Raw genomic sequence first — 25,874 nt, forward strand, 5'->3', positions numbered from 1 at the left:
CAGTCGTTCTTCCCGCGAACCATACCCGACTGGAAGAGGAAAGCGAGGTAACGACAGTGGCACGTAAAGTGCCCTCCGCCACAAATCTTTGCGTGGCTTTCGGAGTATAAATGTAGATGTAGATCGAAGTCTAGAAAAGCAAACACACAAGGGACGAACGTTAGAGCAGCAACCGAAACCATGTCACGACACTCGACTATAAGGGTAAGAATGGTACGAGCAAGTACGCAGCCTTGATGTATTGCAGCAATCGCATCCATCAGAGCCGACATGCTACTATTAACTGCCCTCGCCACAGACTTATAATCAAACCAAACAGGAGCAGGCGGTCCAGTGCGTTTCTGGATTAAAACAATATTTCCTACTTTGAACGAGGACGGCACTACACTACCCTGTAACACTTCATTCAAAAGGAAGGTAAAAGTAGCATTTAACAACGGCCTAAAGCGCCCGTAAAATTCCTTTGGAAGGCCATCTGGACCCGGGGACCTTTGAGAAGGCGATCCCAAAATAATGTTGTAAACTCTCTCAGGCTGAAAGGCAGCTAAAAGCGTTTCATTATATTCAGGTGTAAGCATCGTATCCAAGATGTTCACAAGTGGGTCGTAAAAGGTTTCGCTGGACTCATCGATATCGTAGGTATGCATAGCACCAGTGTAAAGTACGCACTATATCAGCTTGCGCCATTACGATACGTCCAGCATGTTTCGTGAGAGAATGATTACAAGCGCGTCGGCGGCGGGTCTGATGCCGAAGAAAATGATATAAGGAAGTCAGTTCTTCCGTCATCAAGGAACGCGGCTTCAATCGTATTTTCAAGTCTTCCATTTGTACTCTCTTCAAGAATAAAAATTTTGCCTTTACACGCCTAACATCCAAAATTCGCAGAGGGGCGTGATCCGAAGCAGCATAAAGTTCAAGCAAGAAGGAATAGTAATATTCATAAGTTCTCCGAATGCCTCGCGCTTTGGCAGCATAGAAACGTATCAAAGTTTGCCTGAGCCTCGGTTTTGCTGGTTGTGTCCACCAGTCAATGTTGGAAGAGTATTTCCCTGTGGACCCTAGAGAACGCTCGCACAGGACTCGCATCACGTCATCGAGAGAGGGATCAGCTAGGAGACCGACATTTAGCATCAACGGACGGCGAAATAATTTGACGGGTTGCCGTTCAAGATTGACAGATGTGGCCATGGGACAGTGATCCGTAAAGGAAGCTGGGATAACGTCAACATTAGGAATACTATCGCTTAGGCAGTCCGATAAGTAAAGTCTATCTAACCTACTACTATCAGTCACAGTAAAGAGGGTAAATTTAACTGACCCCGGGTATTTACATAGCCAGACGTCCTTTAGGCGTAAGGAGCGGACCAATTCATGTAAGTCGCGACAGAAATTAAAATTTGGAGATTGATCCGCAAGACGCAATACACATTTAAAATCACCACCCAAAAGAATACCCGGAGGGCTCTTACGTAAAAGATAAACAATATTCTCTTTATAAAAACGCGAATGATCCACTGCGAGACCTGTGCCAAAAGGGGCATATAAAAGTACCAGGGTAAGATAAAAAATTTGACAACCTATGCTCCTGCCAGAATCCAACATATCCACCTCGGCAATAGGAATGCCTTCGACAAATTATAAGGCGGTCCCCGTAGAATATTCGGGTGCTACATTTAAGACCATACGAAAACCTGGTAAGGAGAAATAACTGAATAACACCTCCAGTAAGCAAACTATGTTCGTACCTGAATCATAAATGAACTGACGCAGCGAAGCCAACCGCAGTTCTGATTCCACACGATTAAAGTTTAAGGAGAGGAATGTGTAGGCTTTGGTCATTGATCACAGCTGGACAGGGATGTACGGAACCTCCGAGTAGAATTAGGTAGACAGCTGAGAGTCATGGTACATTGCGGAATCCACAGTGGAATTAGACAACGGAGGACCAGAACCCCCTTCCTCGCAGCCTTTCTTTTCAGATTTCTTACGTGCTACCGCACGGTCAGGTTGTATACGCTGTTTCTGTCGACTACGTGGGATGACGGCCTCTGCAAATGGAGGCGTGGGAGGGGTCATAGACCATAGGCACAGCTTCCTCCTCCCCCCCCCCCCCCCCAGAACTTTTTTAATTATTTCGTTTGGCATCAAGGATACATTACTTAAATTGAACAGTAATGATGTTACTGGTAACACAATATGCATATGCTACAAATAAAATAGATTACATTCATTTATGGTAATAAAAGTCTTAGATTAGATCGATAAATCAATAATATACATATAGATAAAAACACTTGGATGAGTTACATGTAAAAGAGAAAATGCGGTTTTTATAAACAGTAATATTGACAAACAGAGCTTCAAGTTGTAATAAAAACTATAGGTTAATATCTAAAGTATCCAGCCAGGAGATTGCTTCCTCAGAGACCTCATGTATGCTGGTCAGATTTCCGTAGGGGACACTCTGTGACTATGTGGTGTACTGCTTGTCATTGGTGTCCGCAGTCACACTTGGCACTTTCAGCGATTCCCCACTTATGCTTTAAGTTCTGGCATCTTCCGTGCTTGGTGCGTATGCGATTCAGGGTGGTCCATGACCTCCTAGGTAAGTGGAATCCAGGAGGTACTCGTGTAAGATCAGCAATGAGAACTGCAGAATCGGGACTGGCTGCAAACCATTCTTCCCGTTATGCTGTTTCTGGTTGGAATCTTTCAGAAGTAAGCCTTTTTCCAAGTCTCCAGGAGGGTTTCCTGGACTTGAGACGTTGCCTTTGAGTGGCATCACAGTCATGGTGTAGCGGTAACTCGGGATTCTTGGAGCATTTCTCCCATTCCCTTTTCAACGCTGCTTGACGTCGTAACTTCGGTGGTGCAATATTAGACAGAACAGGTAGCCATTCTGTGGGTGTGGATTTTATTGTCCCGGATACGCTTCTCATGGCTACATTCAGCTGCGTGTCTACCATGGCTGTATGAGCGCTGTTCAGCCATACCGGGCTGCAATATTCCCCAACAGAGTATACAAGTGAGAGGGCAGTTGTTTTGAGTACTGATGCCTTAGCTTGTTCCGGAGAGTTTGTGTAATATATTGTTTCTGGTTCTCATTTTTAAAGCTGTTTCAGTTAGGTGTTTTCTGCATGTTAGCGAACGATCCAAGGTCACGCCGACATATTTTGGGAATGGGTTATATAACAGCAACTAATTTCTAAAGGACATTTGCGGTTTATAGCGAGCATGCCTATTACTCAGATGGAAGGTGGAGGATTCAGTTTTATTTCTGTTTACTTTGAGTCGCCATCCATTAAAAAATTCGTCTAGAATTCGCTGATCCTGACTGAGAGTCATTTCTGAAGTTGTAAAATCGTTAGCCTGCGTCACCAAGGCTATGTCATCAGCATAGATAAATGTTCTTGCTTTCGTTCTGGCAAGTCAGCGACATATAAATCGAAAAGTAGGGGGGGCCAATAGTGATCCTTGTGGTAGTCCGTCATTTAAATTGTATACCTTGCTTACTTGACCTTTTAGGTGAACTTGGAATTTCCTGTTGGACAGCATGTTATTGAGTAGTTGTGCAACTCTTTTACATGGAATTATGCTGAAGAACTTAAGAAGCATGCCTTTCTGCCACACTGTATCATATGCTGATGTTAGGTCAATAAACACGGCCGTTGTTTTCTTCAGGTCTTCGAAGCCCTTCTCTATGTATGTTGCCAACGCTAGCACTTGATCGCTACAACTGCGGTCTCGTCTGAAGCCAGCCTGTTCTACAGGAATGTGTTTCAGGATAGTTGGTGCAATTCTGTTATAGAGTACTCTCTCCAGCAGTTTATAGCAGACACTTAGAAGTGCAATGGGTCTATAGTCTTCAGGATTGTTACCAGATTTTGACGGTTTCAGGATGGCAATTATTTTAGTTTTCTTAAAAAGATTTGGCAGTCTTCCTGTTGCGAGAATTTCATTAAACAGTGCAGTTAGCCACTGCACTGCACCTTCGCCAGCATGTTTAAGGAACTCCGGGTATATACCATCACAACCAGGCGCTTTACCAGATTTCAGATTATCTCGGGCTGAAACAACTTCGGCTGCAGAGATTTTCTGTGCAAATTCGGAAGGCTGTGCTTGAGACATTTTAGACTTTCGCTCATGTTTTATTTCTTTGGCTTTCTGTTTGTTGTTGTTGCTTGGTGGTCTTGTTATATTAACAATCCTGGCTGCTATTTTGTTAGGATTTATTTTGTCGGATAAGATATTAACTTGTGTGGCACTGCCAAGATTTCTTAATAAATTCCAAGCTTTCTTACTCGAGTGTTGGAAAGACATGTTTTCAGTTGGTTCCCTCCATTTCTTTTACCCTAGCTGAATCTAGGGCCGAAATCAATTCATCTAGTACCTTGGTGTCTCGAGTCCTTTTAAATTTGTCATACAATTCTTGACATCTAGGGCTCCATCCAGGAATGTAGTTCTCTCTGTAGCCTCTTGGAATAAGTTTTCTGGCAATGGAATGAATTAGTCTAACAAAGCGCTCGTAGTGCCTAACTTTAGGTGGAATAAAGTCAATAATATGATCAACCTCTTCAGAGAATTTTTCCCATTTGGCTTTTTGGAAGTTCCATCGTGGCTTTGGTATAGACTTCACAACTGGGATTTCGAGTGCAATTTTCACCAGCACAGGTCGGTGTTGGCTTCTAGGGAAATCACTGAGCACCTTCCTGCTGCTCTGCAAGGGTAATCCTTTGTTGTTAGTGGTAACGAAACAGAGATCGGGAGTGTAGTCCTGAGCCCATCTAGCTGAGCGGAATGTCCCTTTGTCCTTCCCGTCAAATAGTAAGAAAAGGCATTCCATTTCAGCCCATTCTGATACTTTCTCACCATCTTCATTCGTGGTTCTGTAGCCCCATTGTGTGTTATGGCTGTTGAAGTCTCCAATTACTGTTCCTGGATGTGGAATATTTTGAGCAGCTTCATTTACCCATGGTTGTGCTGGGGGCTTATAGATGTTCACAATCTCTGTGTTGGCGACTTTCAGCCTGATGGTATGGATGTTATTTTCCGTTTTTGTTTGGACATCTGTTACCTCTTCAACATCATTCTTGATATATGTTGCAGATCCGTAACTTGCATGGTATGTCGCAGCAGCTAACGTGTAGCCAGGGAGCTTACACCTGGAATGAAGTTGGGTTTCGTCTGAGCAGTGGGTTTACTGTAGTAGAACAACGTCCACCTTGTTTTCAATCAATATTTGAGTGAGATACTCACTTTTTACTCTGCTTGTTCCCTCTATGTTTAGCTGTAAGAGTCGGAGGGTATTCCCTAAGTCCTTTGTCAGATAGTTCTTGGCAGAACTGTTTTGCTTCATTGCTATGTATCCTCTAACAGCTGGGATATCCTAAGGTAATTTGCAACCACCAGAGGTCCAGTAGCCTATATCTGTAGACTATTTAGCCGTAACTTAGTTACGCTGCCCGTGGTACACCACTTGGAGGCTAGTCTACTTTGTACCCCCCCCCCCCCCCCCCAGAACTAGGCTCATGTAATGCAGTTCCAGTCACTAAAGCGGAAGTTGTTGTAGACGGCAAATGCAGGAAACCGTCGACGTCTGAAGGCAAATGAACACGAGGACATTTCACCGTCTCAGAGTGTAAGGGAGGACAGAAAGACGAAGGGGACGACTCCGCTCCCTCCTCATACACAGGCAGCTCAGAAAGAGCCACTTCTCGAGCAGGAGGAATGCTGTAGATAACTTCTTCGCCACTCACTGTACTGCGGATGGGAGGTATCGTAGCACTGTGAGGAGCAGGGGACACAATCGATGCGGAAGAGGTTGGGGCAGAAGACACAGCCAAATCCTCACCATCACCATCGTGAGTGCGACGTCGCTTGTTTGTCGCCGTTATAAGTTCTACCCTGTGGCGAATAGGATTTTGAACCTGTCGCGGAAGTAAAGGCGGAAATTCATTGACACGATTATCAGAATCCCGACGGCGGGAGTAAAAGGAACAAGATAGGCAACAGTCAATTTGTGACGCTGCACTAATGACGGCTTTAATAGAAAAACCCTCCGCCGACAATTAGTCCGAACGTGCCCACTTTCATTACAGATGAAGCGGGTTACCTCTTGACCAATATACATGACACGGACGCTGTAACCACGCACTTGTAAATGTGATGGTCTATTGCGTTTGACATGCATTTCCACGGAACGAATGCCAATATAACACTGTAATCTGTTTTGAGTAGACCAGCGTTCATGATGGAAGTTTTTCACGTAACCATGAGTCAATATGTCCTTGAGAAAATTGTCATCAACTTCTGGCGGGGTGTTGAACACTCGAACATCAGTATATTCGATTTCAGCATCTGCGAGTGACACCATACTAATGGAATTATCACGCTGTTTGGACGGGACTTGTGAACCATGTCGCGACAGTAATTTTTAAACGTGAAGGGGATCCACAAATTTCACGTAAAACACGTACTCGTTGGCATCAAAATAAGCGATGTGGACCTGATCAGAGTTCACATGAAGTGTATCGACAAGCGGGCTGCACGTGTCGCGATGTTTTATCGAAAGTAAAGCTCACAGTACCTTTTCGTAGAATACTTGTGGAAACCATGGTATTCACAGCGGAGCGGCTAACGCCGCTGCAAGTAGGCGAACACAGACAGACAGCAAAGTCGGAGCGGAGGCGCTACGACTCACTGGGCAGCCAGAACAACACTAACGAGGAAACCTCCACAAAACCGATGCTGCGCCAAGTGAAGTAAACGAGAACCATCTCGCTCGGCGCTCGAAGTGGAACTTCCAGTTTGATTATCCGTGCACGACTCACGGACAGACACAAAATTCCATATGTCGCCAACCATGCGACCGAGGGACCTTTGCATCGTAATCAGAATAAAACAGGCACTGCAATAGCGTATTAATGAAAGTGTGTGATTGCAAGAACAGTGAGCACCAACTGGAGTGGCTCTTTTCTTTTAGTCATCAGCCCTGTGGCTGATTTGGTGCGACCCGCCACTAATTCCTCTCCTGTGCCAACCTCTTCGTCTCAGAGTAGCACTCGCTACAACCTATGTCCTTAATTATTTGCTGGATGTATTCCAATCTCTGTCTTCCCCTACTGTTTTTGCCCTCTACAGCTCCCTCTGGCACCATGGAAGTAACTATCTGATGTCCTATCTCCTGTCCCTTCTCCCTGTCAGTCTTTTCCACATATTCCTTTCCCCTCCGATTCTGCGTAGAACCTTCACAGTCCTTACCTTATTGGTCAACCTACTTTTCAACATCCATCTGTAGCCCCACATCTCAAATGCTTCGATTCCCTTCTGTTACGGTTTTATCGCGGTACATGTTTCACTACCATACAATGCTGTGCTCCAAACATATTCTTAGAAATTTCTCAAATTAAGGCAGATATTTGATATTAGTAGACTTCTCTTGGCCAGGAATCCCATCTTTGCCAGTGCTATTAAGCTTTCAGTGTCCTCCTTGCTCCGTCCGCCATGGGTTATTTTGCTGCCTACGTAGCAGAATTCCTTAACTTCATCTACATCATGGTCTCCAATACTGATGTTAAGTATCTCGCTGTTCTGATTTGTGCTAAATCTCATTACTTTCGTCTTTCATCGATTTATTCTCAGTCCATACTCTGAACTCATTAGACTATTCATTCCATTCACTAGATCATTTAATTCTTCTACACTTTCACTCAGAATAGCAATGTCATCAGCGAATCGTATCATCTGTTCACACTGAATTTTAATTCTACTCTTGAACCTTTCTTTTATTTTCAGCACTGAGTTTTCGACGTACAGATTGAATAGTAGGGGTGAAAGACTACGGCACTGTCTTACACCATTTTTAATCCGAGTACTTGATTCTTAGTTGACCACTCTAGGCAGGCGTACATATCGTATATCACCCGTCTTTCCCTATAGCTTACCCCTATTTTTCTCAGAATTTCGAACATCTTGGACAGTTACAATGTACGATCGTGGTCTCACATGAGAAACAGAGGAGTCGCCAGCACCACCCATAGTGGCCTAAAAAGTCTGAGGGTGGCTTTCACATAAGCCACAATCGCTAATAATAAGCAGATGTTATTGCGATCTCGGCTGCTTTAGTCAAAGTTAGCACCGGATCGCAGCACTCCATAGACAATGTTATCTTAATTTATGAACCGATGCATTTGATTCTACTTTTCATTTACGTTGTAAATGTAAATCTTTGTCTGCAACCGGTTGATGCTGATGTTCGACATTTTCTTTATCTTTGAAAATGTGTATGTAGAGCATAAATAATATGGCTACATGTTGACATTTCTACAATATTGTTATCCCTGTGTTGTTAAGAAGAACGCTCCTTCGCACACCATTCATGTCAGAAGAACAGACACTGCGACTACTACAGCCATTATAAAATACATGAAATGTATTTCTAGTTGGGAATGCGGACAATCATTAGCTGTGTAAGGGAATGACGACAATGAAAACTTGTGCCGGACCGCGACCCAAACTCGGATATCTCTGGCTACCCGTGCACGATTCGCGGCCAAATTCAAGCTTCCATACGTCCTCGATCCAGTGCCACAACCTGTACTAGGTCACAAATACGGTAATATCTGTACAGCGTAGGACATTTTAACAGGAAGCCGCTGCCTGATATTGGAAGATAAGTACGATATTGCAGCACCTGCTTACTTAAGACTTCAATGTCGTGATTTTTATGGTTCAAATGGCTCTGAGCACTATGGGACTTAACATCTGACTTCATCAGTCCCCTAGAACTTAGAACTACTTAAACCTAACCAACCTAAGGACATCACACACATCCAAGCCCGAGGCAGGATTCGAACCTGCGACCGTAGCAGTCCCCCGGTTCCGGACTGTAACGCCTAGAACCGCACGGCCACCGTGGCCGGCGTGACTTTTATGACGGGAGCATGAATTGGCCCAGATCTTCTGTGGAGGGAACTGCCAACTTGACGTGCGCCATCCCTATTTTGCCGGACCGCAGAGGAATTCGTGCCGATCCAGTTCCGCACACGTGATGCGGCGCAGGAAATAGGTCCCTGGCACGGAAAATCTCTGGTGGCTCTTTACCTCTGAGGAGGCAACGCCTGGTGTATATGCAGCCCCGTGATGCTTCGGTGTCTGAGGGGTTACCGATCCCTGTAAGCGGACTTCGGGTACACGGCAAAATGATGTTCAATGTTGTTGAGCTCTCCGGTCAGAAGAGTGGCTTTATACGCCTCATCACGCTAGTGAATTCTTAGCAGCTTATTTTCTCATAGCTGTGCATAACTGCTCCAACCTTCATGCATTTGAATCTGCTCATTATTTTCAAGCCGTGGTCTCCCTCTTAAGTTTTTACCCCCCAAAACTACATCCGTTACCATATCGACAACTTGTCTTAAAGCGTTTCCTGTCAATCAACACGTTCTTTCAGATATGTTTGGCCATAAAGTTATTTTATCTCTAATTCGATTCAGTACCTGCACATTAGTTACCCAGTGAGAAGAACGCTCCTTCGGACACCATTCATGTCCGAAGTACAGGCAGTGCGACTACTACGCCGTTATAAAATGCATCAAATGTACTCGTATTTGTAGTTGCGAATACGGACAACCATCAGCTGTGTAAGAGAATGGCGACAATGAAAACTTGTGCTGGACCGGGAACCAAATTCAGATGCCAAGGGCTACCCGTGCACGATTCACAGCCAAATTCAAGCTTCCATACGTCCTCGATCCAGCGCCACAACCTGTACTAGGTCACAAATACGGTAATATCTGTACAGCGTAGGACACTTTAACAGGAAGCCGCTGCCTGATATTGGAAGATAAGTACGATATTGCACTTCCTGCATTGTTTAGACTTTTAATTCAAATGTCCTCCCCTGTTCGGCAGTGACTTAATGAGTGTACGAGTATAGGTTGTGACGAAAGAACGAAGACGTATGGGTCTGGTCGTGGCCAAAGCGGTTAATGTGACTGCTTCCGTAAAGCAGGATATCCGGCCTTGGGTTCCAGTTCAGCACAGATTTTCATTGTCGTTACTTCCTTACAGAGCTGATGGTTGTCCGTATTTTCTATTACGAATACATTTATTGCGAATACATTTGCTACGAATGCATTTACTACCAACATATTTACTGCAAACACATTTCATGTATTTACATTTCTAGCAAGTAAGCTACTTATATGATAACAGAATTTTCTGTTCCCTAAAGAGTTTACTGTGGCGAGTCCCCAAACCATCGGTATGCTAGATTTCGGTTGCCACCCTCGAACCCCGCCATCAGGGTGACTGATTTCGGTTTGTCTTTTCATGCATCCTCCGAAATTCTCGCACCGGCCGCTACTCGGCTACCGGTGGTATAAAAAGCCCCAACCACTACAATGAAGTAAAATCTCCACGAAACCATAGCGACAGGAGCATCTGCCATGGATACTCATCGAAATTAAGTATCCCAATGGCGAGAGGTAAGGAGACTCGCCGAAATCAGGAACCTCAATGATGGCAAGCATCATCGATATCAAGCATCCGGTTGAGAATAGAAAACTATTACACCCACACTGTCGTTCCAGGCTCACGCTAAACGTTGTTTCTAACTAGACACTGAAACCGTTCATAATATTGTACCGTACAAGCAAATTAGCAACACTAAAGTAAATTTCGAAAGACACTATCAAACGACAAAACACAAAGTTTTACGTTTACATTGTAAATAAAATGTAGAATGAAGTGCGTCGGTTCTCAACTGCAAACACAGACACACTTGATATATGTCAATTAAAGCGCCACCTAACACGAATGGAATAAAGTGTTTTGAGTAAACCGTATGTATCTTTTCGGTAGAATCCGAATAGACGGTAAAATAAGGAGTTCCCATTTGAAAATACGAAGTTAACCATTGCACGCATAAGGAGTAGGTAGGAGGTGGCAAGTTGTAACACAGACATGTGCCTCCATTACTAACATTAACTGAAACCTACAACATTGTTTTCGAGATATTTATAAGTCTCCATCCAAACAAACACCATATACCGTGGATTTGTGTCAAGTCTTTAGAATTCTTCATTTTGATTTTGGGTATTTTAGGAAGTGCGATTTCATTGATGGCTACAGTTGGTACTTAGTTCAATAACTCCATTACTCCATTAACTCCATCCGAACAGGCCTTGGGAGGCCCAACGGTACCGATCGGCCGCCGCGTCATCCTCAGCCCACAGGCATCACTGGATGTGGATATGGAGGGGCACGTTGTCAGCACACCGCTCTCCCGGGAGAGTTTACGAGACCAGAGCCGCTACTTCTCAATCAAGTAGCTCCTCAGTTAGCCTCACAAGGGGTGAGTGCACACCGCCTGCCAACAGAATTCGGCAGATCGGATGGTCACCCATCCAAGTACTAGCCCAGCCCGACAGCGCTTAACTTCATTGATCTGACGTGAACTGGTGTTACCACTGCAAGGTCGCTGGCACTTAGTTCACTAAGCAACGCAGAAAGTTCTCAGTGTTGGAGAAGTTTTTATTGTCAGCTGCACGCTGCATTAATACTGACAGCTGCAATCCACTACGCAATGTGGCGGTCGGACTGTGAAGCAGGGGAAGCTTAGTGCACATCTATAGTGCTGACGGTGCCTCGCGCCCTTCCAGTATGTACGACGGAGACTGCGCTAGGTGTGTGAGTAAGGCGCGACCAGCCGTCAGTGGGACTGTATGTTCGTAGTGACAGCAACAAATGTCATACCCAGTATGAAATTTATGTCAGTATCCACAAAAGTTCATAGACTTAAAGAGATAAACAGAAATTCTGTTCGGCGGTAAGAGTTACTGAACTTGACCGCCAACTTTCCGTACAATAGGAATCACTAATTACATTGATACTCACAGATTTCTCCTTTTTTAAAAGTTTCACCTCGCCCTCTGCTTCTTGACATGTCTGATCTGTCTCCAATATCTCCACAGTATTTGCTAAATACACTGAAGGAAAGAAATTGCAGCACCAAGAAGGAGCCATGCGTCATAAACGAAAGTTGAAAGCCGTCTTTCTACATCTGAGAGATGATATGTATTCAAATTTAGCGCCAGTCTCATAAGACTAGCGCTGGTTGCGTGACTGTGATGATCCAAATCAGATTTGCTTTAAATTCAGAGTCATTTAGCTTTGAGATTGGATGTGGTGAGTTGATGTTACTCGAGAATGCTTTAAGGTGACAAAGACGTGTTTATCAACACCTCACTGAGTTTGAAGGAGGCCGTGTAATAGGGCTACAAGAAGCTAATGTTCCTTATGCGATATTCCTGAAAGACTTGGCAGGTACGTATCCATTGTACATGATTGCTGGCAACGGTGGTCACAAGAATCTACGATCGCGAGAAGACCGGGCTCCGGACGACCACGTGGCACTGCAGAGACGGAAGACCACTGTCTTCGGCGGATGGCGTATCCTACTGCATCTGCAGCAGCAACCTGAGAAGCAGTTGGCAGCACAATGACACAACAAACTGTTAAAAATGGTTACTTCAAGGACAGCTCAGGGAAGACGCCCTGCAGCGAGCGTTCCACCGATCCCAACCTGTACTGGGCCGTGACTGGCAGTACCCAAGATCGATTGACAACGACAAGGGATCGTACTGTACCAACGTCTCTATGCCGTTATTGCAGAGGATCCTGTTGCGCAAAGTACTTAGGCCACCAGTCGACCACCACACCTTTAATTAAGTACAGTTTCTTATTTTTAAATATATATTAAGACTGCAGAACGCTATCTAATTGCAGAACACTCCAGTTGACGACAAGAATCTAGCCCGCGTTGCAATCACACTGGCAATGAGCTAATCGGACACGAAATCAGCCTTAGTATAATTAATATTGCAGCCACCTCAACCGCTGACCAGTCAAACAGCCTGTCTGCCAAATAATGGGAACAACACCCTGCCTAGACACGACGCCGAAATCGTATCAAGCCACGATACAACTACGAATGATCACTTAACAATATTCACACACCAATTATTACTGAAGTTAAGCAGTAGTGAATAAATGGGCCTATTTAATGTACCACTCTCCGTTGTCTACGATACTTATCTCGTCAGAGCAGCAAATTGCTTTAATTTCAGTACCAGATTATCTTGTGTGATGGTAAATGCGACATCCAAATAGCAATTGTTATCTTTCGCAACGAGCTTTTCACAACGCAGGACGTACTCTCTGACATAAACTCGGAACTGTTTTATTACTTGTACTAAAATACCAATCTGTCTACTGTCTTGAAATGATTATTCTGTTTATGGACACTTCCATCACTACTGTTAGGAATTAAATCTTTGTTAGTAGCAAAATCTTTGGCCTTTCCGTAAATAATTCAATTACTTCAATTAAACTTATTCATCATTTAGAAAACGTTTTACCTTAATTGAAATCTTTTCTTTAATATTGAGAAGATCTACTTTCAGTAGATTATTTATAATTTCATTCTTTCAAGAACTTATTACCAAGCACATTTAAAAACACCACATTATATGTTATATCGACTCCACTGTATCAATATCTCTGAATTACACTCGTTTATACTTCCGAAAATTATATAGATATATTCACACTAGATACCAATTAAATAGACTGGAAGGTTTCCTTTAACCCCAATAAAATTGGATTTATTTTCCTTCTACGTATCTCAATACACGTTAGTTATCACCAGTGAACGATTGCCAGCAAAAATATTATCATTCCCCACAATACGGAAACAAGTAATAAAAAAATCAGACAAAACTCCTAAATGCCACCGCCACTTTTCAACTAACCTTAAGTTACAATTTAAAAGTAAATCTTGACCTCTTCAGGCGTTGACCACACGCGACCCGCTAAGTTCCCTAACATTTAAATCCGCCACTCGTCACCTTGATGAATCAAGTTTTGGTTTAGCTACATGTAGCTCGTTAAATGGTTCCTTCAATTTACTATCGATTGTCTGCTCAGTGATACGTGCACACCATCACCGTATAGTGAAACAGTTTGTCGTTCTATGAGCCAATTCGCTGTCTGTTGCATGCTACTGGTCTTGAAAATACAACTACCAACACCTATTCGAGGCTTCCCTTCTCGATACACACACGCACAATACCCAAGCCACCTTAATAAAAACGACAAGCAACCCAATTACCTCTGGGCGCGGCGCGACCACTCAACATACAATGCAGACGGGATATCGGTCACATTGATTCCACAAAACTCAGCACCTAACAAATAAATCTCTCAATTAAATCAGGCTCACGCGGGACTCACCCCAGCAAATTTTACGAACGAAACTGTTCCCACAACTATAATCAACAAAATTCCGTGCACTCTCCCAAGACTTAGGTGTCAACTGAGTAACCTCACTACACCACGCAGTGAAACGCTAAAGGATCAGACCCGATATACACCACTACCACCACTTGGTCGGTGAGAGGTCTATCCGGGAACTAACTAACCCTTTTCGTTGTACAATAGGAACCATTTAAAACGATCAAACACGCAACGCCACGCCAACTTTTAACAATTAATGTAATAAACACCGACGATGTCGATTCTTCGCAATAGCGGCCGGCTGCTGCGCGTCGCTCAGGCGGCATCTCTGGACGCAGCGAGGGCGATATGGTATATCGCTGCAGTCGCGCATGCTCGCCACCTGCTATTCCGTAGAGGCTCTCATATCATCTAGAACACAATTTGATTTTGGTTTTACCAAATCATACACGTATATTATCATGACCACCAGGTGTTATCATTGATTTATGACGCAGGACGCTCAGCACCAGTAGGGGCGAACGTATCCCGTGCGTTTTGACACAGCACAAACCCACGGCCATTTGCTACTCCAGTAGTGTCAAGCGATAGATATTTGGAGGACAGTAGATATCTGTTGTGTGTTCTGATGAATGCTGGTTCTGCCTCGGCGCCAGCTGTGGTCGTATGTAGGTTGGAAGGAGGGGAGTTGAGGGCCTTCAACCAGTCTGAGTGCTAAACACACTGTTGCTGCATCTGGAGTTATGGTCAGGGTGCCATTTCATACGAGAATGGGAACACTCTCGTGGTTATCCTACTGCAAATTTGTACGACAGTCTGGTGATTCGTCCTTTTGCGCTGTGATTCTTGAACAATATTCCAGACCGTGATTTCCAATAGGATAAGCTCGTCCACATACCGCTGTTATAATCCAATATGCGCTACAGAGTGTTGACAGATTGCCTTGGCCAGCTCGATCACCACATCTGTCTTCAATCGAGCACATATGGGATACATCTGACGACACCTCCAACGTCTTCTACAAACAATGTCAACCGTCCCTCTATTGACCGACGAAGTGCATGAGGCATGGAACTCCATCCCACAAACTGTCTTCCGGCACCTACACAACACAATGCATGCACCTTTCCATGCTTGAATTGAACATTCTGCCGATTACATGGGTTATTAATGTACCAGGATTTCACATTTGCAATGATTTATGTCGCTTTTGCGTTAACGTGTGATCTTCCAATGGTAATCACTGAAATATTTTACCTTGACAAATGTATTCCCAAAATTTCATTACTCTATATTCATTACTTTTGGTGCTGCGACATTTTTCGTCGGGGTAGTCCACCAACCTCTGCATCTCACTGTCTACATATTCAGTATACTTCACTTCGAAGCCGAAATTATTTTGTATCCATCCTTGAATTTTATGTAGACAGCTCCTAAAAATTTTGGCGTACTAACAACCGTCTAACGATACATTTGCTCTCTCTTAAGAAGCTTGTTCCGAAAAATTAGGGACAATATGAAAATAAGCCTATCACTCACACAAAAATTAACACTAACACAAATAATATTTAGTATCCACATATTACCATTATCTTCCACAGAAAGGAGCCAAGTATGCAGACTTAAATATATATACCTCTCTGCCTTGCGCATTTAAACTGCTCGAAGACAATGGGCCTTATCTCCCATGGGGAAACGCTTGATGAGTAATAATAAGAAACGGGTAAACAAAAAAAAGGGTTTATTTATGTTCATAGTAGGAAGAAATAGTAACAAAGGAAAAATTATCCTCTATAATAAGTAATACAACTTCTCAGACACTACCATGTATACGCCAGACACACAGTGAAAGTGTGAATAAACGAAATAACACTTGAAGACCATCCCACTGATAATCCCTAACGATCGAGGTTGGGCGTTCGGCGTAGCTGGCCGACAGGTATGTCTAGCGACTCTGACTGACGGACTAGTAAGAGTGGGAGCGCGAATTGGCCCGGATCGTCTGGAGGGAACTGCCAACGTGTTGACGTGCGCCGCCCTATTTAGCTGGAGAGCGGGGGAACTCTTGCCGATCCAGTTCCGCACACGTGAAGCGGCGCAGGAAATAGGTCCCTGGCACGGAAGACCTCTGGTGGCGCTTCTCCTCGAGGAGGCAACGCCTGGTGCATATGTAGCCCCGTGAAGCTTCGGTGTCTGAGGGGTTACCGATCCCTAAGCGAACTTCGGGTACACGGCACAATGATAATGTTCAATGTTGTTGAGGTCTTCGGCCCGAAGAGTGGCTTGATACACCTCACCAAGCTAATGAATTCTTTGCAGCCTATTTACTCCTACCCGTCCATAACTGCTCCAACCTTCATCCATTTGAATCTGCTCATTGTATTTTACGCCCCACGATTAGCTCTATTACCATAGTGGCAACTCGTCTTAAAACGTTTCCAGTCAATCAATACGTTCTTTCAGATAAGTTGTGCCATAAAGTTCCTTTATCTCTAATCCGATTCAGTACCTGCACATCAGTTAGCCAGTCAAAACATCTAATTTCCATCATTCTTCTGTAGTATCACAAAAACTTCTATTCTCTTTTTGTATGAATTTCTTTTTCATCAAGTTCCACTTTCTTGCACTACACTCTAGACAAATACGTACAGAATACTTTTCCTAACACATAATATTAAATTCGGTGCAAACAATTTGCTTTTTTCAACAAATTCTTTTCTTGCTGTTGCCCGTCTGCATTTTGTATCCTCTCTAATTCGGCCATCAAATGCAAATGAAATTTTGCTTCACAGATCCCTCTGGATTACAGAGTAATTTATGAATATTTAGTGTGTATGTGGTTAGCTAATAAAAGCCGTAGATTAAGTTAAAAACCAATCCGTTAGGTAAATGGCCAGTCAGCAATCATGTATCTATAGAAAAAAGGCTGTTAAATGTGTAAACGTGTAAATGTGTAAATTCTATTATCATCCAGGTCTTCCGCCTCGTTTCCACTCCTTGTCTGGTCCATGTCACAGGAGCTTACTTTAGTTCAGCTCTATTGATTCAGCTCTGTTGATTTCACCTGGGCAGATGTTAAGAGATTAGTTTTCAATTCCATGCAGCAGTAACTAATATTGTGTTTATATTACTTACACATTTTCCTTCCTATCCAGCACCCATTTTATCGTTTTCAATAAAAAAAATAAAAAATAAAAAAGGGTCAAATGGCTCTATGGGACTTAAAATCTAAGGTCATCAGTCCGCTAGAACTTACAAGGGGAAGGCCTCATACACGGCCAACCGATTCGGCTCAAATTTGGCAGGTCGCTTGTGTACAACCTAAAACGAAGGAATCTAAGGTATTTTGGGTCAACACCTCCGCGTTTTATAGAAAATCACCCAAAGAGTTATGACGATCAATCGACTCAAAATTGGCGGGATCGGCAGATAGTTGTGAATAGAGCAATTTTCATCATCAAGTATGGGGTCCGGAAATGGACACTTTTCCAGAAATCGAGGTAAGAAACTTTTACAACTGTCGCTTCTGTACCCACATGGTAAACGCTTTTTCACCGACAGCACCGATAGCACAACGGCCGAGGGGACAAGTGTTCGAATCTCGAACAAACCTAGCAGATATTCTTCTTTTCGTTCGTATTTATTCCATGTCTCAATTGATAGGGATAGGAGGGTTAATAAGGTAGCTGAATAATGAAGAAATGATAATAATAAGGTAGGCAAATAAATTCCTCAAACCTCTTGGGATAGTAAACAACTAAAATGTTACTCCTGGTCACTTTACAATGGCTCTTCCAATCACTGTTACGTGTCCTCACTTTTCTTCTGGCCCGCATCTCGTGGTCGTGCGGTAGCGTTCTCGCTTCCCACGCCCGGGTTCCCGGGTTCGATTCCCGGCGGGGTCAGGGATTTTCTCTGCCTCGTGATGGCTGGGTGTTGTGTGATGTCCTTAGGTTAGTTAGGTTTAAGTAGTTCTAAGTTCTAGGGGACTGATGACCAATGATGTTAAGTCCCATAGTGCTCAGAGCCATTTTTCAACTTTTCTTCGAACAACTAGATGGATGGTACTTGTCATATAAACATTCGAAACAAATATACTCACGGCACCAAGAACATCTAATTAATGCAATCTTTCGACAGCTACACTGTTCTTTCCGAAGAGTCGGCGGAAAACAAACTTGGTTTACATTTAAAAATATGTCTTTTTCGGGAATTAATTTTGATGCGTACCACGCATACGATATCATTGCCTGAAAAATCGGTGCTGAAAGGTGGATATGAATTATGCAGTGAATAGTTATTGCATCCGTGCGGTTGTGCAATTCCCGATTGGTTTCCAGAAGCACTCTGCAGTTCTGAAGCCGGGAAATAATGTTTTTAACCTGGCGTTAGAAACGGACGTTACTCGGCTGGCACACAGGTGTGCAGTTTGGCGGTATTACTTTTACTGTGCACGTCAGCTGACCCTCGCCATCTATAAACATTGTTTCATATAATCTAGCATTAATTTGTCCACTCCAGGAATCCAATATTAGACAAAACTTGTTATCAGAAACGTATCGTTTTAAAACATTCTCAAGAAATGTTCTGAAAATCGCATTCGTCAGTTTCCCGGATTTGGAGCAGGTAATGTAAACATTTTTCAACGAGTCGATTAAACGATTGACCTCTTCTGTAGCCCGAGGACCAAATGTAACATTCGTTTCTTGTAAACACAGGAAAACCTTAGGCAACACTTTTCCAGAGGCTGTGATGGCATATTGTGCCGTGTTCGAATGTGTTTCTTTTTACTATCAACTGCGACAAGGGTTCGTTTTTCTCCCTTACGCGATAACGTGCGTCGAATGTTCACCCGATACTCGCATCCTGATTGATCGGTGTTAATCACGTAATCACGATTAAAACCGGTCGTAAGTGGCACCGTTTGCGTGCTGAAAAGAGCCTCCACTTTCTGTATATCTTCCATATTTTGTACCTCCTTATGAGAGACGTATTTAGTGACCTGCCGTTGATGAATTTTATCCTCCGATTTGAAATTCCTTGGCCAACGTAATGATGCAGCAAACGTAAAATCTTTGATGGCCGTGTACTGAAACGCTGCACGCTGCACCTGCACGCTGCACTTCTGAAGTATTCTCGTCGTTACATTCTCGTTACGACAACGAGATTTGACAAATCGGTCGTATGACCGCTTATTTATCACCTTGTATTTGTCGTATCTTGTCCCTCCTTTAACGATATCATTTTCCCACAATTTCAAGTCCTTCTTCCTTTTCAGGACTGTTGTTGCTCCATTCTTTTGCGGTGTTTGTAAGTTCCACTTTGGATGATTCCTGGCTAGCGCTACCGCCTTTATTTTTACTTCAAGGGGCATAGCACCGTAGTTCAATCGTTTAGCAACCGGTTCGTAATACTCAGCCGGCCAGAGTGGCCGAGCGGTTCTAGGCGCTTCAGTCTGCAACCGCGCTACCGCTACTTTCAAATGGTTCAAATGGCTCTGAGCACTATGGGACTAAACATCTGTGGTCATCAGTCCCCTAGAACTTAGAACTACTTAAACCTAACTAACCTAAGGACATAACACACATCCATGCCCGAGGCAGGATTCGAACCTGCGACCGTAGCGGTCACGCGGTTCCAGACTGAAGCGCCTAGAACCGCATGGCCACAACGGCCGGCTGCGACCGCTACGGTCGCAGGTTCGAATCCTGTTTCGGGCATGGATGTGTGTGATGTCCTTAGGTTAATTAGGTTTAATTAGTTCTAAGTTCTACGGGACTCTTGACCTCAGCTGTTAAGTCCCATAGTGCTCACAGCCATTTGAACCATTTCGTAATACTCATCGGGAACAGATGAAGTACATATTCCCAGTAACGTGGAGATTTCCAAAATGTTATGACCATTTTGCGATTCACTAGTCGGGATATCTTCCACTGAATCACCTGCTTCGACTTCAGGGTATAGTACTTCAATATCAACAAAAGTAATTTTATTCGTCGGCTCTAAAAATCGCTCGACGATAGCCGCTCCTATCAATCTGGAACGCCGAGAAACAGAACTGCCTACTTTCGGTAGTGCATTGATAATGCATCTGTCTTGCAACACTTTTACAAACCAAAACACAGCGTCGGCAACCTCCCGCTTGCCATCGTCTGTGACAGGCTCCCAACTATACATTACAGCGCTAGTCGAAGGGTGTACATCCTCCGTTATTCAGATTATGCACCTGGAAGATATGACAAAACAACTAGCTACTACAGCATAAACAGACGAGCTAATTACTACAAACTACATACAGTAGTCGTCATATATTACTTACGGAAGAACACTGTATTCATTCACAATACGTATTTCATTCGGTGGAATAACGATGGAAAAATCACTACATGTATCCGTGGGGTTCGCGGCAGCTTAATGACGGGAAACAACTCTTTCCGATTGACTTCTATAAGGCTCGTGATGTACACCTCTTCCAGGTTCACAATTATGATACGACGAAGAGGCAACCGGGACAACATAACTCTCCCAGCGTGCATTCTGTCCCGTGCCTCGCTGTAAACAAGCGTCGCGCGGTTGGCTATCTGTGATCCCTCGTGAGGAATTCGCATCACTCTCACTCGGAGTTGTTTTCATGTGACAAGGCATAAAAGTTTAATACTTTACTAACTGCGTTTGGAAAATTAGTTTGCCTACCTTATTATTATCATCCCTTATTGATTTACTTACCTTATTAACCCTCATATCCCTATCAACTGAGATATGGATAAATACAAGCGAAAAGAATAACATCCGATAGGTTTCTTCGAGATTCGAAACCGGGTTTCCCGATTCCCAGCCAGTTACCTTGGCCGTTGCGCTATTTTTTTCATTTTGTTCGATATAGTTTGTTGTATTTGGTCTGGGCGGACGTCACAAGACCCATTCAAGTTGATTGGTGATGCCTTGACTCAGTTCTTTTTATTACAGGGAGCACGCAGCCCTCTGACCGAACACGCAGAGCTACCGTGCCGGCGGCTATCGGCGCTGTCGGCGAAAAGCGTTTACCATGTGGGTACAGAAGCGGCAGTATTAAAAATTTCTTACCTCGATTTCTGGAAAATTATGCGTTTCCGGACCCCATACCTGATGATGAAAAATGCTCTATTTACAATTATCTATCGATCCCTCCAATTTTGAGTCGATTGTTTGTCATAACCTTTCGGGATCTTATTCTCAAAATTGCGTGGGTGTTGACACAAAATATTTTAGAGTCCTTTGTTTTAGGTTGTACACAAGCGACCTGCCAGATCTGAGCCGAATCGGTTGGCCATGTCTGAGGCCTTCCCCTTGTTAGAGCTACTTAAACCTAACTAACCTAAGGACATCACACACATCCATGCACGAGGCAGGATTCGAACCTGCGACCATAGCGGTCGCGTGGCTCCAAACTGAAGCGCCTAGAACCGCTCGGCCACACAAGCTGGCTATCGTTTTCACAAATTGTTAAAATTTACGAATCCTGTGTCTGATGATATATGAAAGACCACATATGTGAACTCCGGTCTAACTCAATGATTTTGTTTTTCACAACAACTTTTTTCTCTGATTGACATCTTGGGTTTGTTTCTACATGGGTGTTTTCATATTTATTATATGTAGTGGCAACATAGTTCCACTTACACAATGGATCCTGTCAACTCACCTGAACTAAGTAATGTTTCTGCTCCAACTGGCAGTTAATCATTAAAAATATTTACTAATGGAACTGACGAGAGCAGCAATATCATAAGGAAAGACCACACGTCCCGGTAAAGAAAATGAAATGAATAAAGGCTTTACTTTAGAATCGGCGTAGCACGTTTTCGTGGCCGGTCGTTAATAGGATAATGCTAGACCGTGTATCGGTGACAAAGGTTTGAATCGCCAACTCTGGCATGCATAAAAATGCGTACAACACATTGCAACTGGACTTCGTAAATCATGGAAACATAATGAAGCCAGGTTCTATGATTAATCAAGCAAATTTGCTCATAGGCTGCTGCTATGGCGACCGATGAATTGCATCAGCTTATCAAGGTTTCCACTTCACTCTTCTCAAATTAATGCTGAAACAGTCAAATACGCAGTAGGACGTAGACGCATCGATTTATTTTAAACAAGAACATTTGAGAGGTTACCTGATATCCTGACATAAAATACCCAGCCATTAAAATATCGCCCCTCCTATCACATTGTGCGTGTACATCGGTAGCTAAGGTAGAAGAGAGGGAGACGAGACCCCTCACTAAAGAAACTATAATCATTTGTTTTAAGGGTCATCATTTCACATTTCAAGAGCCACAGATTACGTATACATAATTTTCTTACTACGCCGCTTCGTTCCATCTGTCGAGCGGTCGATTATCGAATTAATTTTAACAAAACCACCGGAGATTTGCTAGTCATCCACAGAGGATTGTGTCTTAACGACAGAAAGTTTTCCCAAAATTTATTTGGCACGTTATGGAAGCAAAGATATTGAGACATCTTTTAGTGGACATTAATATGTGGTGTGTCATAACACGCCTTTTTAACGACTTTAACTCAGCTGGGAACACTTTCAATGAGGTGTTTGGAAGTCTGTTGAGGAATGACAGCCCATTCTCCCCCACGAGCGTGGAGCGAAGGCGACGTTCTATCTCATCCCATCACAGTTCGTTGAGTTCAGGTAGAAAATTTGGGCATTCCAGTCCATTTCAGGAATGTTAATGTCGACAAAACAGTGGTTCACAGATGGTGGTTTATGTCGAGGTGCAGTGTGATGCCGTTACAAGCAATCATCGTCTCTGAGCGGTTCCCTGTTGTAAGTACTACATCATCTTATAGAATGAGTTCATAGTCTTCTGCATTTATCACTTTCCGAAGCGCGGTAAGTGCCACATGCTTACTACAAAAAGTACCCACATACCATAACACCACTTTCTTCGTACTTCAGTGTTGACACTGCACATCATGGGAGGTAAAGTTCTCCAGTCATTCACGAAACGCAGAGTCTTCCACTGGATTTCCACAGAGTTCAGCGTGATTAACCACTCAAAATCACTGCTTGCCAGTCATTCACTGTGCAGTGGCATTACTCTTTATACTGACTAAAGCGAGAGCAGTGACCACACAAATGTGTGGCATATGAGGAACTGTTCGATCGTTGCACCTCGTAATTCTTAACGCCCTACCCACAGTTATTGTGCTAGCTGGACTGGAACTCACCTTGGAACTCACTGGTGACTCATTCTGCTGATTTAATTCGATTTTGTACAGCACCTCCCCACAGACTGCCTGTAGATATCATGGATATCACATCTTCTGAGTTGAGTAGAAACAGATACTTCACCATTATCGTGAACCTTACTTTGTTCCAAATGTTCTGTATTCTTTAACTGATTAGATACACTATATGATGAAGAAATGAATCCAGATGTCCTCATGTAATTCGGAATTGACCGCTATAGGCGGACGCGCTAGTAAAAAAAGGGGACTGCGGTACTGAATGCAGAGGAACAGCAAAAGCAAAATCGCTTGGTCTGGAGAGCTCAGTGACTTGGAACGTGGTCTAGTCATTAGATGTCGCCTGAATAACAGATCCGTCGGGCGCATTTCAATTCTTCTAAAGCTGTGTAAGTGGACCGTTGGTGATCTGACTGTGAAGCGCAGACGAGAAGGAACAATCACAGCTAAACCAAGACCAGAGAGACTACATATACCGACGGACAGGGATTGTCGAGCACTGTGGAGAGTGATAGTAAAAATTGATATGAAATTAACGGAAGGAATTGCCAGTCAGTTCCAAAATCCTACCAGTAGTCCAACAAGCTCAATGGTAGAGCAGCTCCTCATAACTCACACATTTGTGCAGTCAGTGCTAAGCGACACTTGAGGTCGTGTAAAGAGCAACGCTAGTGGATGATCGAAGACTGGAAAAGAATGATTCGTAGTTGTCAAAATCGTTGGTACCTGTGACAATACAATAGAATTTTGCCTGGCACTGCCAAGAGTGAAGTACGGAAGAGGTATGTGGGTGTTTTGCGGGATGACCGTGTTGTCCTGTTATTGTGGTTAAGAAAGCGCTAAAGGCAAAAAGGATATGAACATATTTTGCAGCTTTCTTAACATATTTCTCGTGCTGTAGAGGAACTCTTCGGAGACGAATGTATCAGCATGAAAATGCACCGTATCGCAAAGCAGTATCTGAGGGCCAATGATTTGTGGACGTTAACATTCTTGAAGTAGACTGTCCTGCCCGAAGTTCAGACCTGAACCCAATGGAACATGTTTGGGATGACTTAGAACGTCTCATTCGCTCTAGGTCCCAGAGTCCTATATCACTAACAACTGTGGTTGAGGCTCTTGACGAAGAACGAGCTGCCATTCCTCCACAGACATTCAGAATCGCCATCAAAAAAGTCCGTACAACAGTTCAAGCAGTCAGGAAAATGAAGGGTGGACGTACCCCGTATTAATGTCCACTAATTGGTGTCCACATACTTCAGTTCAGATTAACTGTATTACCATTCACAAACACTAAAGTAGGTGTAACTTCCTGGCAGATTAAAACTGTGTGCCGGACCGAGACTCCAACTCGGGACCTTTGCCTTTCGCAGGAGAACTTCTGTGAAGTTTGGAAGGTAGGAGACGAGGTACTGGAGGAATTAAAGCTGTGAGGACGGGGCGTGAGTCGTGCCTGGGTAGCTCAGTCGGTAGAGCACTTGCCCGCGAAAGGCAAAGGTCCCGAGTTCGAGTCTCGGTCCGGCACGCATTTTTAATCTGCCAGGAAGTTTCACATCAGCGCACACTCCGCTGTAGAGTGAAAATGTCATTCACTAAAGTAGGTATTTTTTAACAGGCTCCTCAAAATAATTTCGGCTGAAAAAGATGTTTCACATTTTGTTCTTGTTGTACTGAGCTTCACATAATTTAATTCATTTGGCTGCAGAATTAATATATGGAACATTCGTTTAACATTGGACATTAACATTCTTGAAGTAGACTGTCCTGGCCGAAGTTCAGACCTGCAGTGTGAACGAGGCATGTATATACACTTTGCAACACAGAGGACCGCGACTTAATGGTCTCCTACTGCGACACGTGAGTTTGAATTTTGTCTCAAAGGTGCCTGCAACATTCCGCTGTAAAGGCGCGACATCGCGGGTTCCTGTCACGCCACTCTCGGGCTCGGCGACTCTTCAAACGCCAACGTGTCGACACGTGTAAAACGAGGCCAGAGCTCAGAAGTTTATGTGAGGTGCCAGGTGGGTTAATAATGTCACATTGTCACCACAACTCCGTTCCACGGCGTCGTAAGTCTGTAACACGATGGGAAGTTCCTCATGCCCCTCCTTATTCACGTTTCATCCCTTTTTTCGGCCTTTATTCAGTGAGGTCAGAACCGCGACGCGCGGCGTTGACTCCAAGTGGACCTTGGACGAGCGCCGACAGAAGCATCTGAAGCACAGCTCCGCTCAGAAAAGATATGGAAAGTCATAAGTGATGGCATAAAGGGCATCATTGAGACAATCCCTTTCCTTGGGGCGTCCATTCCCACACAAGTGGCGGTCGGAAAC

General features: G+C 43.8%; 1 non-coding gene across 1 annotated transcript; it reads left to right on the plus strand.

Annotated features, from left to right (window-relative positions):
• Positions 1-24,992: 24,992 nt before the first annotated feature.
• On the plus strand, positions 24,993-25,069 carry Trnas-cga. Its single transcript has one exon. It is a non-coding gene; the product is annotated as a tRNA-Ser (tRNA).
• Positions 25,070-25,874: the final 805 nt, after the last annotated feature.

The sequence above is a fragment of the Schistocerca americana genome, chromosome 5, assembly GCF_021461395.2.
Source record: "Schistocerca americana isolate TAMUIC-IGC-003095 chromosome 5, iqSchAmer2.1, whole genome shotgun sequence".
Classification (NCBI taxonomy): Eukaryota; Metazoa; Arthropoda; class Insecta; order Orthoptera; family Acrididae; genus Schistocerca; species Schistocerca americana.